Here is a 14,392-nt window from a genome sequence, read left to right on the forward strand (position 1 = left end):
CAGCCTGCAAGTTTTCTTCATAAAAGCCATTTTTAAACCTTATTAATTTGTTAAGGAATTCTTGAAAGCAAAACAACTTTTTCACAAATGACCCATGAAAATCAACTTTTATGCCACCGCCATGTTACAATTAGTTTGCTTATTTTTTTACAATCTTTGATTTTCAATCTATGTTGCCTTGGATATAACTATGTTTTGGTAAATTTAGCAATGAGCAAACATTTAAATACGAAAATCATTTAAAAAAATGTCGGCCAAGCTCGATTTGAAGAATATATTTTTTTTTTCAATGTTAAATAATTGGTCAAATCGACGTTTTACGAGGGTGGACTTAATTTTTTCGATGTTTTCACGTACATTTCACATAAAATTGAATATGGCACTTAAAACTAGGTCACTTAATGAGAACTATTGTAATAAATTTGGATATTCAACAATATTTTTATACCATCAGTTTCTATTTTAATTATTTTGATAAGATCGGATTCATAAATCCTTTTCTATCTTGATTGATGCTTTCCTAGTGGATTCAGCATGCGGCTAGGGGAAATGGCTCGAAAAGGGTTTTTATTGTTGCTAAATAGCTTTTATTGTAGCTTTCAAATGGTTCTGAATGCGTACGTCATACAACCTTTTGCAGTAAATCAATCTTGACGAGTTTCTAGAATACACCCTTCAGAACCTTCTCCAGGGTGGGCCAACTAGACATATTCTAGTCTTAATGAGGTTTTGGTGGATGCATTAATGACAAAATAGCCTTGACCAGGGTTTTATGAATGTTGTTTTATAGTTGCTTTGTAGTATTTCATAAAACTTAAAATGTTACTTGGGTTGTCACCCTTGGTCGTTGTCACCACCCCCTCGCTACTACACTGAGTATGGCAGGAACTGTACGTATAAACCAATGAGGTACAGAGAGAGGTGGCGCAGATCGTGAAATAGGGTTGTATTAGTAAACCAAAAAATCAACGTAAACGCAAGTAGTGACGTCACTACTTGCGTGTACTTGCGTGTATCGTACAGTGGTTGTGTGAGTGATTGCTTCACCTCGGTAATCCAGCTCATTGCGTATAAACTAGCAATATGGCCCATCACAAGTATACAGCTGTGCACCACTATAGAAACGTATTCCAGTGACTGGTACATCAACAAACGATTTAATTAATTTCGATCCCTTGTAATTGTCTTATTCTGGCCAAAATAAATTCGCTCCAACACCCATGATTCAACATCACCTCCGTACTTCCAGTAGTGGCAGATACCGTGCCACGCTAGTAAGTGCAACAAAGCAACACGTGGTTTTACCCGGCATGGTAATATAGTAAACAAACCGGCTTCGCGGGCCCTGCTTCCAGTGAGTTACCTTCGGCCAATCGGTAGAGAATCCAACCTCTCTTGTCTACTCAGCTCTCATGCTCGCAGTGCCCATATTATCAACAGCTGGCGACGTGATATCCGTGATATCCCAGTGAGTACCTACCATACCTATTCTATCGTCGTTGTTGTTGGTGTTGATGCCGGCAGAGCAGCAGCTGCCGTCGTTGTACATATATCTACATTTTATCAGCATTCCTATCCTCAATCCTGCCTGGACGGAAGTGGAGTAATGCTGGAGGGCTGGCGGGGTGCAAAGCGTCCCCCGCACGGGTGAAAGAATAATTCCAAGATCACTTCTGGCAGCTCAGTTATCATCGAATGCTTGAACCGGTCGGTTCGGTTTGGTCTGCAGTCTCCGGTGCTTTCCGTTCCGTATCTACACAACCGTCGTCGGGGGTGATTGTAGGATATATGCAAAGGATAAATCGTAGATCCCGAGCTGATAATTGAACAGTAATCCGGCTGCGGAGTGCCTTTGAATTCTGAGAACTGACGACACTGTTGGGAGAGGCTTTCGAGCGGTGGGTTGGATTACCGAAATCGCGTATTCGTTAAGATCCTCACCGGAATTGTCGTGTTGATAACGAATTTGGCTGGAGTGGTCACGGTGGGCGGATGGATTTATGGGGTCGTATGGCGTAGCTACTTCCGTTCATGGTGGGAGCAATGTGCCTGGCAGTATCCGTATGACAGAGGCACGCGGAAAATGAGCATAATGGATTGAGGAAACGTGAGTGCTGAAAAGAAGTGATTTAATCTGGGAAAACATAAGTGTGGGACGGAGTAATATGTGAAACGGTGAAGACGCGCTCGAAAGCGAAGAGATTAAAAGCAATCAAATGTGAAAGGATGCTTTCCACTTGTTGATTAATTTTCGGCATATGGGTATTGATTTCAGCTTCAAGTGCCGGAACCATTCAGTTTGGCTCCCTTTGGATGAACGGAGACCGAACCCGCGTGATGGAAAGTCTTTAACGTTTTATCTTATCTCCATCATCATCGTCGTCGTCGTTGTCAAGTTCATCTCAAGATCAGTTGCAGATTCTAATCTGGTGCCACCCATCATCAGCAACATCGTGCCGTGTGGAAGTGATATTTTCTGGCCGTTTGAAGTGAACGCTGTCATTAAATGTTCCCCGGATTGTGTGGCAATTGATGGTTGTGACATACCGCGGTCGTGCTGTGGATCCATTAACGGTTGATATAAACCGATGCAACTGGCGGAAGGCGAGATGTGTCAACTGTGGTGGCTAACGAAATTAAGTTAATTGAGCGAAAATTGTTTGATTAAATGGTGGTAATGTACTGTGTAATTGAGCTGAGTGCGGAATTTTAGACACTGTTCGGCGAATCGACGGAATTCTTCAGTAGACGAGGTGAGATATTCAATTTATTTAGTTCATAATGTTCGGCACTATTAAATGAATGACTTGCGATTAAGTCATAAAACCTCCGAGGTTGATTGAAAAGACTTTTGAAATTGACCATAAGAAAATGAACCCAATACAATTACTTTTAAAGGATTCGTTTGCGTGGCGTTGACACACATTTGACAGGATTTAGCTGTCACTTTCCAAAACGCGTCATATCCGGATCTAATGTCGGTGACCCTTTATTGACAATAATCGTATTGTCATCATCATCAACATCATCAATATTATTGTTAATAATTCCCATTCGTGTCAATATATTGATACGCGTTGGGTTCGCTTATTACTTAAATTGTACGAAACATCCGCATTGCCTGTCATCTGGCAAAATGCTAATAATACGTCTTATACGAACAATACACGAACTGAATGTCGTACGAACCTGCAGATTGCTGCTCAGCTTGTCTTCTTAGGTGCCTGTTTAAATTTGAGTTGCTCCTGTTACTGATGGCGGTGATGTGCGGAGTTTTGTGTGCTGAAAAGGTTTCTGTAGCTGCTGTTGTCATCCTGCTCATATTTTTTGTTGATGTGAATGCTGGTGGCCATGAAGATGAAACCACCAAGTTGATGTTGGAGATGGGATTACAATAAGGGACGGACTTTAATCTGATGCGGGAGAATCATTGAATGGAGGCTGGTTGCCTCCAAAGTTAATTGATTCGTCAGGACCCGCTGGAATTAGTATGCTTTTTTTTTCTTCTCATCACTAATGTCGAGGACTAAATTATAGTTTAAATTGTTAGTTTAAATCATTTGTGGAATGGACAATTAAAAGGGCGATTTTACGAAATGTCTGCGTAAATGCAACGATACACAGAAAGACAATGAGTTTTTTTTTAACGAAATTTTTGTCGCCCTTTGTAGTATCATAAAAGGTGCAGAAAACAACAATCAAACGAACGATTATGTTGTATAAGCCAGATTGTATTGTCAGTGTAGGTTATTTGCTCGTTTTCAATGAATTACTCAAAATCCTTTAAAAAAAATTAAAAAAAAAATTAAAGGGTTGTGTCCTAGACCGCAGTATGACGTAGAACCTATCTACCTATCTCTATCTATGATGCATGATATATGCATTTAGGTTAACATCCGACGTCCCTCCTTTTTTACATATTTTGCAAAAAAAATACATCCGAAGTCCATCCTTTTTACATATTCTGCACAAAGCATACTATCTAAGCCCCGCAACTGACAGGATTTCCCGCCATTTTATTATGAATAGGGGCGGGGCAGAACGTTTCTTTTGTGCAGAATATGGAAAAAAGGATGGACTTTGAATGTTAATATAATTTCATATATAGAGGTACCAGATATGTTTTACAGTCAGTTGTCTGTAATTATACATTATATCGTCGAATATGTCTTTCAAGCAATTTTTTTTTCTCAAATTTGAAAGTTTTGGTGTGGGAAGAAATTAGGGGAAAAACTTCTGTTTTTACTATAATTGTGGTTTGTTTAAAATTTATTTCCCGGAAAAAAAGTGATCGTCAAAGTCCATGTCTTTTTCGGGTTATTGTTGAGGGGGGGGGGGGGGGGGAGAGGTTGTTGTGAAGGAGGAAGGTGTTTACATACATTGCTTTTCCTCATTCCTAATTGTGTCGCATTCCTCATTGTGGTCACGCCGTGATCCACCTTTAGCCAATGACTTGGTCCTGCTTGGTGCAGGACCAAGTGCCACGCCGTCCGAAGCGACAATGAGCTAAAGCACGACAACAGCGCTGTTTTATATCTTTTCAGGTTCAAGCAGAACGATGTGCAACCGAAACTGATAGGATTTCCCGCCGTTTTTTTATGAATGGGGTGGAGCAAAAAGTTTCTTTTGTTCAGAATAGGGTTTTTGATCTAATTTCCTTCCTACTAAGCACAACCCACGCTTTACCTCTCTTTTCTGAACGAGTTTAAATAAAAAATGGAATATTTTTGTCAAAGATGACTTCTAAATTTATTCACCTCTCCATACGTACCGTTGGATTTGATAAAGAGTCACAAATTGTTGAGATGTTGTTTAAAACCTAATACTGCTTCTTGATTCTAAATTCGTTCTACGAGTTTCAATTCCGTCCTAATGCATTGAAACGCCATTAGATTTTCTTCGTCCTACGGATAAACGTAGAAAAAGGGGATTCGCTAGGAGCGCTTCTTTTGTTTTGAGAACAATGATCGTACATATTCATACAATGCGCTCTAACAGGATTTATGTTGTAGCTAATGAACTAACGTAACTATTTTTGATTTGTGTACAGTGAAATCATTGATATTATTGATCTTTTCTGATCGATAGAACGGAAATGGGCGATCACGGTGAAGTAGCGCTCTACCCTATGTAAAAAAATAATGGACTTTGGATGTTAATATAATTGCATATATAGAGGTACCAGGTATGTTTTACAGTCAGTTGTTGGTAATTCATCGAGTGTATGTCTCCTGTTAAGCAATTATTTGTTGAAAATGTTGGCTCTGCATGTAAAAATATAATTGTTTATACATAATTGTGGTTTGCTTAAAATATATTTCCCGCAAAAAAAATGATCGTCACAGTTCATGTCTTTTTCGGGTTATGTTAAGGGGGGATGGGGAGAGGTTGTTAAAGGGGAGGAGGTTTTACATGCACGTTTTTTCAAGTCTCATTCCTCATTGTGGTGGACACGCCGTGTTCCACCTTTAGCCGCTGACTTAGTCCTGCTTGCTGCAGGACCTAGTGCTACGCCGTCCGAAGCGGTTATGAGCAGAGGCAGGTAGTAAGTAGTAAAATTTACGTTTATTTTCTGGGTTTTTATGTTTCAACATTTGATTTAACATTTCAATTGGTTAGCCTTTGGCTCTTCATCTTTGTTCAAGTTAATTGGTTATTCTAATGTGATGATTGCGTTTAGCGCTAATTTACAGGATACCCTTTGTGGGATTGTTTTGGTTTGAAATTGAAAATTTGAAATTTGAATTCTCAGAATTACGAGTTCGCGGTGGACTGTTAAGGATCATTCTAAGGATCTTGTTTTGGATCCTCTGAAGGATTAAGTGGTGGCACTTAGCACACCTCTCCCAGATTGACATACCATACTCAATAGCTGGCAGAATGATTTGCTTGTGGACAGTAAGCTTGTTTTTGAGGGACAGGGTGGACTTTCTGTTTATCAGAGGGTAGAGCGACCTGATCAAGATGTTACACTTGGTGGATGTCTTGTCCACATGGGATCGGAATAGCAATTTGCTATCGAGGGTGAGACCAAGGTAGACTACTTCACTCGACCATTCAATGGGAGTGCTATCAAGATGGATCTTGACGTTAGCAGGCGGAACAAGCCGAGGTGAATACGAATGTGGAAACAGAATAGTTTGTGTTTTAGCTGCATTGATACAGATCTTCCAGCTCTTAAAATAGTCGGACAAAACATCCAGGCCTGATTGTAGTTTACTCGCCAGAGCACGGATCACTCGACCCTTATAGATGATGGAGGTGTCATCTGCGAACATTGACAGGATACCACCACCCGGCAGGGGAGGAACGTCTGACGTGAAAATGTTGAATAGGATAGGCCCAAGCAGGCTACCTTGAGGGACCCCTGCATCAACGTTCAGAGGAGACATTGTTCAAGTAGACCTGGAATGATCTGCCCGACAAGTAGTTTTTGATGATCTTCACGAGGTAGTTCGGAAAGTTGTATCGATGCAGCTTGTACACTAGACCATCATGCCAGACATTGTCGAACGCCTTCTCGACGTCCAACAATGCCATGGCAGATGTATTGGAAACGGATTTGTTCCGCTTGATGATGTTAGTAACCCGTGCGAGTTGGTGGATGGTAGAGTGGCCTTTCCTAAACCCGAATTGCTCTTTGAGAAAGATGTTATTATCATTTGAAAACACCAGCAGACGGCTGAGTATCAATTTTTCGAATAGCTTCGAGATGGAGGACAAGAGGCTGATGGGGCGATAGCTTTTGGCACTGGTAGGGTCTTTGCCAGGTTTGTGAATTGGAATAACTTTGGCTAACTTCCAGCATGCAGGGAAGTAGCCAAGCATTAAACACTTGTTGAAGACCACTGCAAGGTGCTTGAAGAAGTCAACACTCAAGTTTTTCAGCTCGAGGTTGACCACTCCATCGACACCAGCGGCCTTCATGTTCTTTGTTGATTTAATCGCTGCTATTACCTCATCAGCCGATATTCTACTTTCATCAGGAACAACTACGGGGGTGGCAGCGACACTAGCCATTGCCTGTGATACTGCAGGCTCGTGGGGACTCACCATGGCGTGGCCAAGGTTATGTGAATTTACAAAGTGTTGTCCAAGAGCATTGCCCTTTTCAAATGGGGTTATTAGTAAAGATGGGTCCGAATTTTGGTTAGGAGAGGAAAGGGGAGGAATGGGCCTCGGCTTATTTTTCAAAATCTTTGCCATTTTCCAGAATGGCTTAGCACAATCTGGGAGAGAGCGAATCTTGTTTGCAAAATCGATATTTCTGAGATCCACCATCCTGGCTTGGATGATTTTGCTCAAACGGTTGCAATTGGTCTTCAGATTAGGCAGCCCAGTACGCTGGTACTGCCTACGGATCGTGTTGCGGAGTCTAATGAGGTCTTTAGTAGGCCTGTCAAGGTTCAGAGTGTTACTCACCTGTCTGGATACTGGCACATGTAGCTCCCTGGCCCGGGAAATTGCTTGATCGATGGAGCGCAGACACCGGTCAACATCTTCGGACGATTCCGGTTGGACATCGTAGTCTACAGCGGTGTCGACGCAATGTTGGAACTGACCCCAGTCAACACGATGATAGTTGCGCCGGAAAGCTTCAAATCGATTTACGGAGGATCCCACCTCAGTCACCACCGGGTAGTGGTCCGAGCTGAGTTCCTGATAGGTGATAGGTTGAGCGATGTTGTTGCCCATGTTGCTGATGAAGATATCGATGGTAGCGTGAACACCGGACCGACTCAACCGGTTGGGAGTTTCCGGACTCAAGATGTTGTACTGCGCTTCCTGCAGGTCGTTGTTCAGGATGGTGCCGTTTTGATTGCGCCGATTGTTGCCCCAAGCTTGATGTTTGGCGTTCAGGTCGCCAGCGATGATAAAGTTTTCCCGTCGTCGTGTTAGCTTGATAATATCTCGTCGCAGATCTGCTGCCGATCCGTCCCTGATGTTAACTTGTTTGGGGCAGTAAGCCGCGACGATGGTGATGGGGCCGATAGGAGTAGAAACTTCCACCCCTACGGCTTCGATGATCTTCAGCTGAAAGTTGAGCATCAGTCGACAGCAGATGTTTCTCCTTATTGCAATAGCCACTCCTCCTCCTCCAGAGTTGGTTCGATCTAGCCTCACGAGCCGGAAATCGGGAAGGTAGACGTTTGTTTCAGGCTTCAGGTGGGTTTCAGTTATGATGACAATGTCGATGTTTCGTTCATTGAGAAACTCAACAAACTCGATGTTTTTGCTCTTCAAGGAGCAAGCGTTCCAATTTACGATCTTGATGGCTTCACGGTCCATACTTAGTGACAAGGGACAGGGCAGCATGAAGCTGTTCAGATCGAGTCTTGCAGGTGCGCAAGATGATGATGACCTCGGCCACGAGCGTCACAAGTTCCTCCGAGGTGAACGGAGAATCGTCGACAGGCTCACCTGAGACAGCACCAGCGTATGATAAACCAGGGGCGGTGGAGGGACCTGGCATTGGCTGGGCAGCAGCAGCAGCGAGACGATGCTGAACTGTTCGATTGTTAGGAATACTCACATGCTTGACTTGTTGGTTGTTGAGCGGAAGTGGTTCTAAGTTCGGAACATGTCGACGGGGCTGGAGAGCTGGGTACTGGACTTCCGTGCGTGCAGGAGGCGACCGGGCTGATTATTGATCGTAGCCTTCCGACGGATATTGATGAACTCCACTCGCTTGGGACATCCGCGATTGGAGGCTTGGTGGTTACCACCGCAGTTGACACACGTTGGCTCGATGTCATCATCTTGCTCACAGGACGCAGTCGAGTGAGTTCCAGCACACTTGCCGCAGATAGTCTTCATATGGCAGTTTTTGGTGCCATGGCCGTAGGAGAGGCAGTTCATACACTGCGTAACATCACGATGTTGGGATTTGTAATGCTCACAACTGATGATGACCTGAAACAGGTCCCGGATTTTCGATCTCAGAGCCGCTAGACTTGTGGATCCCTTCGTGAAGTGCACCAGGAACAACTGGTCACGGAAGCTGGTGTTGTGGTTGGAACGCCGGTTTATTGGGAACACCGCCTCAGGTTTGAGCCCAAGCCGCTCGAGCTCGGATTTAACCACAGCCGCCTCGAACGACGGTAATCCACGCAATACCAGCTTCAGTGGCTTGCTCGATGGCAGATCGTGCGTGAAGAAGTCAACGTTGTTTTCCTTTAGGAAACATCCTGTTTGATTGTACTCCTCCAGGCTGGAGCACATGATTTTGGTGCCGATGCTGCAAAGCTTGAAGCGAGGCAGCAGCTTGTGTTTTGCCAGTTCGGCACGCAGCTTGGCAACATCCTTCTCCAGCGTGAAAAGCGGGGGAATCCGCTCTCTTGCAGCGATGGGAACGACGTCACCATCGCCATTTTCTTCGGGGAGCACCGCAAACTGGTTGGCTTGCAATACCCTTTTTCCGGCGTCATCCTGCGACGCGCTGCGCTGGATGACCACCTTCTTTGAAGGGCCCGCTGCTGAATCATTGGTACGTTTACGCACCATTTGTTTCGTGTTGGCAAGTTGCAGTAAACTTGCCAGAACGCGCGAAGATGGCGACGCTTCCACGGCGCAACGCGACAGCACAAACCGAATCGAAGCGAGAAGCAGAGGCAGGAGAGCAGCGCTGATTTATATCTTTTCAGGTTCAAGCAGAATGATGTGTAACCAAGTGGTATTTGATTATGATGACTGGGTTTGGGAAAAAGTCTTATTTCATGAAAACAGTGATAAAATTATCATTTGTACATTTTCAAAAGTTCAATTACCAACAATTTGGAAAAATATTTATTTCAGCAGGTTTGTAATGTAATATCCTATCGATTGGCGTGTTTGGATTTTAATTTTATCTATAAATGACAAAGCTACAAGCGTTCAAACCCTAACACTCACTAATTTTTGATTTGCACCCCAGTATAGTCGACAAAGACGTAGTTCTAGGTCGAAAAATCTCGTGTTAAAATGCGTTTATCTCGGTCCAGTAAGCAGATAGCCATTTATTTCCCTGGCAAAAAATAATCTTTATAAAATTGGTGTTGATGGTTGTTGCTTGAACGAAGGTTTATTTTAGACTAATGACAATTGCTAGGTTACATAGTTATATAAGCTCTTCAGTGAGTAAACTGCTACTACTCCCTCGTTTATTGAGCACTTATTAATTATGAAGTTGAGTTTTTTGAGTGCATCTAAACAAAAAAAGGTCAACTTTATTGACCGGCAGAGTGGTTAACACCCAAAACCTCTCACGTCAAAGTCACGAGTTTAACTCTCTTCCCCGGACAAGCCACAAATGACCCAAGAGTGTTTTAAAGTGACAAATTAAAAAAAAAAAAATCGGCACCTATGAACACCAAACATTGACTGTGGGTCATCAATATTTAATATTATATTTTTGATAGGATTATTGATGTCATAAGTATGAACTCGCATAGAAAAGTATTGCAACATTCATTTGAATATTGCATCACCTCACAAAAAGTTTAGCATGCCCAAAAAATGTTGCAAAACCTAACAGGCTTGCTAAATACGCTTGAGGAAGATAGAATTTGCGTCTTTGGAACTCTAAAAAGTACTGAATCACTTAAGAAAAGTTCTAAATCACTTCGGAAAGTATTCACTTACTTTTGAAAAATACATCATCACTTCGGAAAGTACTGTATCATTTCAGAAATGTTCGGAAACGCTTCGGCAAGTACGAAATCACTTCAATGAAATTCTAATTTACTTCTAAAAGAACTAAATCATTCAGCGGCGCTGGTGGTGTAGTGGTGAGCGTGATTACCTCTCATCACAGCAGGCCTGAGTTCAATCCCAGTCGGCGCCGCCGGGATGTTCGGAGGCATAAAATCTCTGATCACGCTTTCCTTCGGAAGGGAAGTAAAGCCGTTGGTCCCCGGTTCATGAGTTGATGAGTCGATAGGTACCCAAATAACATTTTAAGTTTTATAAAATACTACAAATAAACTATAAAACAACATTCACAAAACCCTGGTCAAGGTTATTTTGTCATTAATGCATCCACCAAAACCTCATTAAGACTAGAATATGTCTAGTTGGCCCACCCTGGAGAAGGTTCTGAAGGGTGTATTCTCGAAGCTCTTCAAGATTGATCTACTGCAAAAGGTTGTATGACGAACGCATTGATAACCATTTGAAAGCTACAATAAAAGCTATTTAGCAACAATAAAAACCCTTTCCGAGCCATTTCCCCTAGCCGCATGCTGAATCCACTAGGAAAGCATCAATCAAGATATAAAAGGATTTATGAATCCGATATTATCAAAATAATTAAAATAGAAACTGAAGCTATAAAAATCTTTTTTTTTTTTATCTAGTTCGTTTATTTGGAAGGCTCAATCGCGTTAGCTTTACGGAGCCGATAATTCATTGTTCACTGTGTGTAACAAAATTCACTTAATTCTATGTCTAGTAGGAGTTGGGCCGATTACTCGCGGCTTACTCGAGGTAAGAAGGGTACATTTTCGAAGGATAGGATCAGGGGAGGAGCTTGGGGTAGGGTTTCGTTGTCTCATCAGAGCGTTGTCGCCAGTATGAACGGTAGTGCTGTTCTAGCTTCGTCCGGAGTTTAACTATAAAAATCTTGTAGAATATTCAAATTTGATACAATAGTTCTCATTGAGTGGCCTAGTTTTAAGTGCCTTATTAAATGTTACGTGAAATGTAGGTGGAAACATCGAAAAAAAAAATAAGTCCGCCCTCGTTAAATGTCGATTTGAGTAATTATTTTACATTGAAAAAAAAAATTACTCAGATCGAGCTAGACCGAGATTTTTTTTTATGATTTTCGCATTTAAATGTTTGATCATTGCTAAATTTACCAAAATATAGTTATATCCAAGAAAATATAGATTGGAAATCGAAGATTGTAAAAAACAAGCAAACTAATTGTAACATGGCGTGGCAAAGAAGTTGATTTGCATGGGTCATTTGAGAAAAATTGCAGGCTGAATTGCATTTATCTAAAGCCATTTTGCTTGCTCCTAACCCGTTCAGATTTATGGCAGCATTTATGGAGGCAAAGTAGCCTGCAAAAAGTTAAACGTCAAAGTTTATTTATCTTTCGATAGTTGCGCTGTGAGATCCAGGATTCTTTTTTTTTTTGCTTTATTATAGAGACTTTCAGCCTGTAGCTGGTTCGTCTCTTTATCCAGGATTCTTCCAGGCGGTTTTCTACCGATGGAATGGGAGCAGTTACTCAGATAGTTTTCGATACTGTTTTACAACATTTCGCATTTCGAACAGCTGGAAGCGCAATCGTTCCCGAAAAAGATTTCCTTCTTCTGGATGGTTACATAAGTGCACCATCCAACGATGCAGGGATGTACGCTTGAATGAAATTTTCAAAGAGTTAATTCTTTCGCCGAATAAAATCGCTGCTGTGGATCGCAAACCAGCTAATCTCCGCTAACTAATAGTTTCAGTGGTTTTGATTGTCATCTATTCGCAAGATCTGGAGAAGGCTGGTATATTTTTAAACTTTCGACAATGCACAGTGGTCCAGAATGAAGATTTAGGTGGAATGATATGTTTTGAGCCTGAAATTGAAACGTTAGACTAAAAGTCTCTTCTACAAAGTTGTTCCTTATAGTTAGGCCCTCATTTTTATGACAATGAATTCTAGGGTGGTTCCTATTATCATTAAAATCAAAAATCTAACTTTTTTGTTTGAATAATTTAAGGTATACATTTTTTTTAGCAAAGTTATAGCTGAGCTAATTTCAAGCAACTTTGTTGGAAACAACTTTGTTGTATCTCTTAAATTGCCCGATTTAGAGCTATTTTCTTGAAATGAGTTAGGGTGGCCTTAAAAACACAGTTGTTTTTCTCTAGTTTTTTTTCGAATTTCTCAGCAAAGGTGTCTTGAAATAACTTTTAGATCTTTAGAAGGCGCAATTTTTTGCAGCACAAAGCTTGCCAATATCTTTCGCCGATCAAGAGTTATTGACGTTTTTATACTAAAAATATGCACTTTTCAAATGGCGTGGGAAACAACTCTAACCAGTTATCATAAAATTTGGATATCGCCTAGGTTTTCTTGTTCAGAATCAAATTCTGCTTAGTAATACGTATCCATATTTTCGATTTTGTCAAAAATAGATTTTTAATCCACGATTTTGTAAGCATTTTCCTAAGGCCACAACTTTTGAAAAAAAAAAATAATTAAAAAAAAAATCGGAATACGTATTTCTTACCCATAATTTCATTACTAATCAGGATTTTTGTTCGATTTATGTTACAGGATCACAGAGAAAGGAGTATTTTCCCACGCCGTTTTCCGACTTCCGTGCGAGGACGCCCGAGCGACCTGGTGCACCGGCCACGGGGAGACACCAATCGAGTTAAAAAAAATACAAATTGTAGTTCGAAAGATGACTTATAAATGGGTTATAACATATTTGCCCTCCCTGAGTGTTTTGTTGCAAAAAAAATCAACGAAAATGCCTTACTTTTTGGACGTTCAAAGTGTACTACCCCCTTAACGTTCTCACTTTAGAGTTATTTTTCGTAGTTGACTTAGGGTGTTCCTGGAAAAAATAGTTTTTTAGCTCTTACTTTTTTATTTGAAATTTCTCATGAAAGTCTACTTTTAGAGACTTTTAAGACTCTTTAAGACGAATATTTTACAGCGAAATTTGTTGCCTGTATCTCTTCTAATAAAAAAGATTAGTATAACTTTTCCGAAGAATGTATACCTCAATTTATTCAAACAAAAACGTTAGATTTTTGATTTTAATGAACCACCCCAGAATTCATTGTCATAAAAAAGAGGGCCTAACTATAAAGAACAACTTTGTAGAAGAGACTTTTAGTCTAACATTTCAATGTCAGGCTCAAAACACATCATTCCACCTAAATCTGCATTCTGGACTACTGTGCAATGTTTAATGAATTCGAGGACAACGCTCATTTTACTCTACTCCGTCAGATGGTCAGTCGTTGATGGTGTGCCTAAAAAGCAACAATAAATGCCTTTTGATCTAATGAAAAACCTAATGGTTTTATGATTGCTTTTAAATAATATAACGCGTTTATAAAGCATTTTTTCAAGACATTTATAAACAATTGCTAATGACGTTTATGCTTGAATTACAGAACAGTTTTAATTGGGGATTGAAAACTGTATTAAATTTATTTTTAAAACAAGATAGTTTTTGACTTTCTTGCCAGATTATAAAAGGTTTTTAAAACAGCTAAAAGCTGAATTACTAAGCAGGAATGTTTTAAATTTTGAAATGCTGCATTTAAACTCAATGGATTGTTCATTGCCGTTATAAAACCATCATAAATCAGAGTGGATGTCAAATGGTTACTGAATTTTTTACTTGGGTAGGGTCCAGGTGTGGGAGCCAGTGTCTGATTTTATCGTTTACCA

The 14,392-nt window shown here is 40.9% G+C and overlaps 1 protein-coding gene across 3 annotated transcripts in view; it reads left to right on the top strand.

The window, feature by feature from the left end:
• The first annotated feature begins 1,468 nt into the window (after positions 1-1,468).
• CapaR (Capability receptor) overlaps positions 1,469-14,392 on the top strand; it is a 531,594-nt gene continuing 518,670 nt past the window's right edge. For all 3 annotated transcript variants that reach the window (XM_065217358.1, XM_065217375.1, XM_065217367.1), the window contains exon 1: positions 1,469-2,753. The gene's annotated coding sequence lies outside the window, so the exon portion shown is untranslated. The remainder of the gene's footprint in view (positions 2,754-14,392) is intronic.

The sequence above is a fragment of the Ochlerotatus camptorhynchus genome, unplaced genomic scaffold, assembly GCF_037179485.1.
Source record: "Ochlerotatus camptorhynchus isolate MF236.1 unplaced genomic scaffold, CSIRO-AGI_Acam_v1.1 ptg000007l, whole genome shotgun sequence".
Classification (NCBI taxonomy): domain Eukaryota; kingdom Metazoa; phylum Arthropoda; class Insecta; order Diptera; family Culicidae; genus Ochlerotatus; species Ochlerotatus camptorhynchus.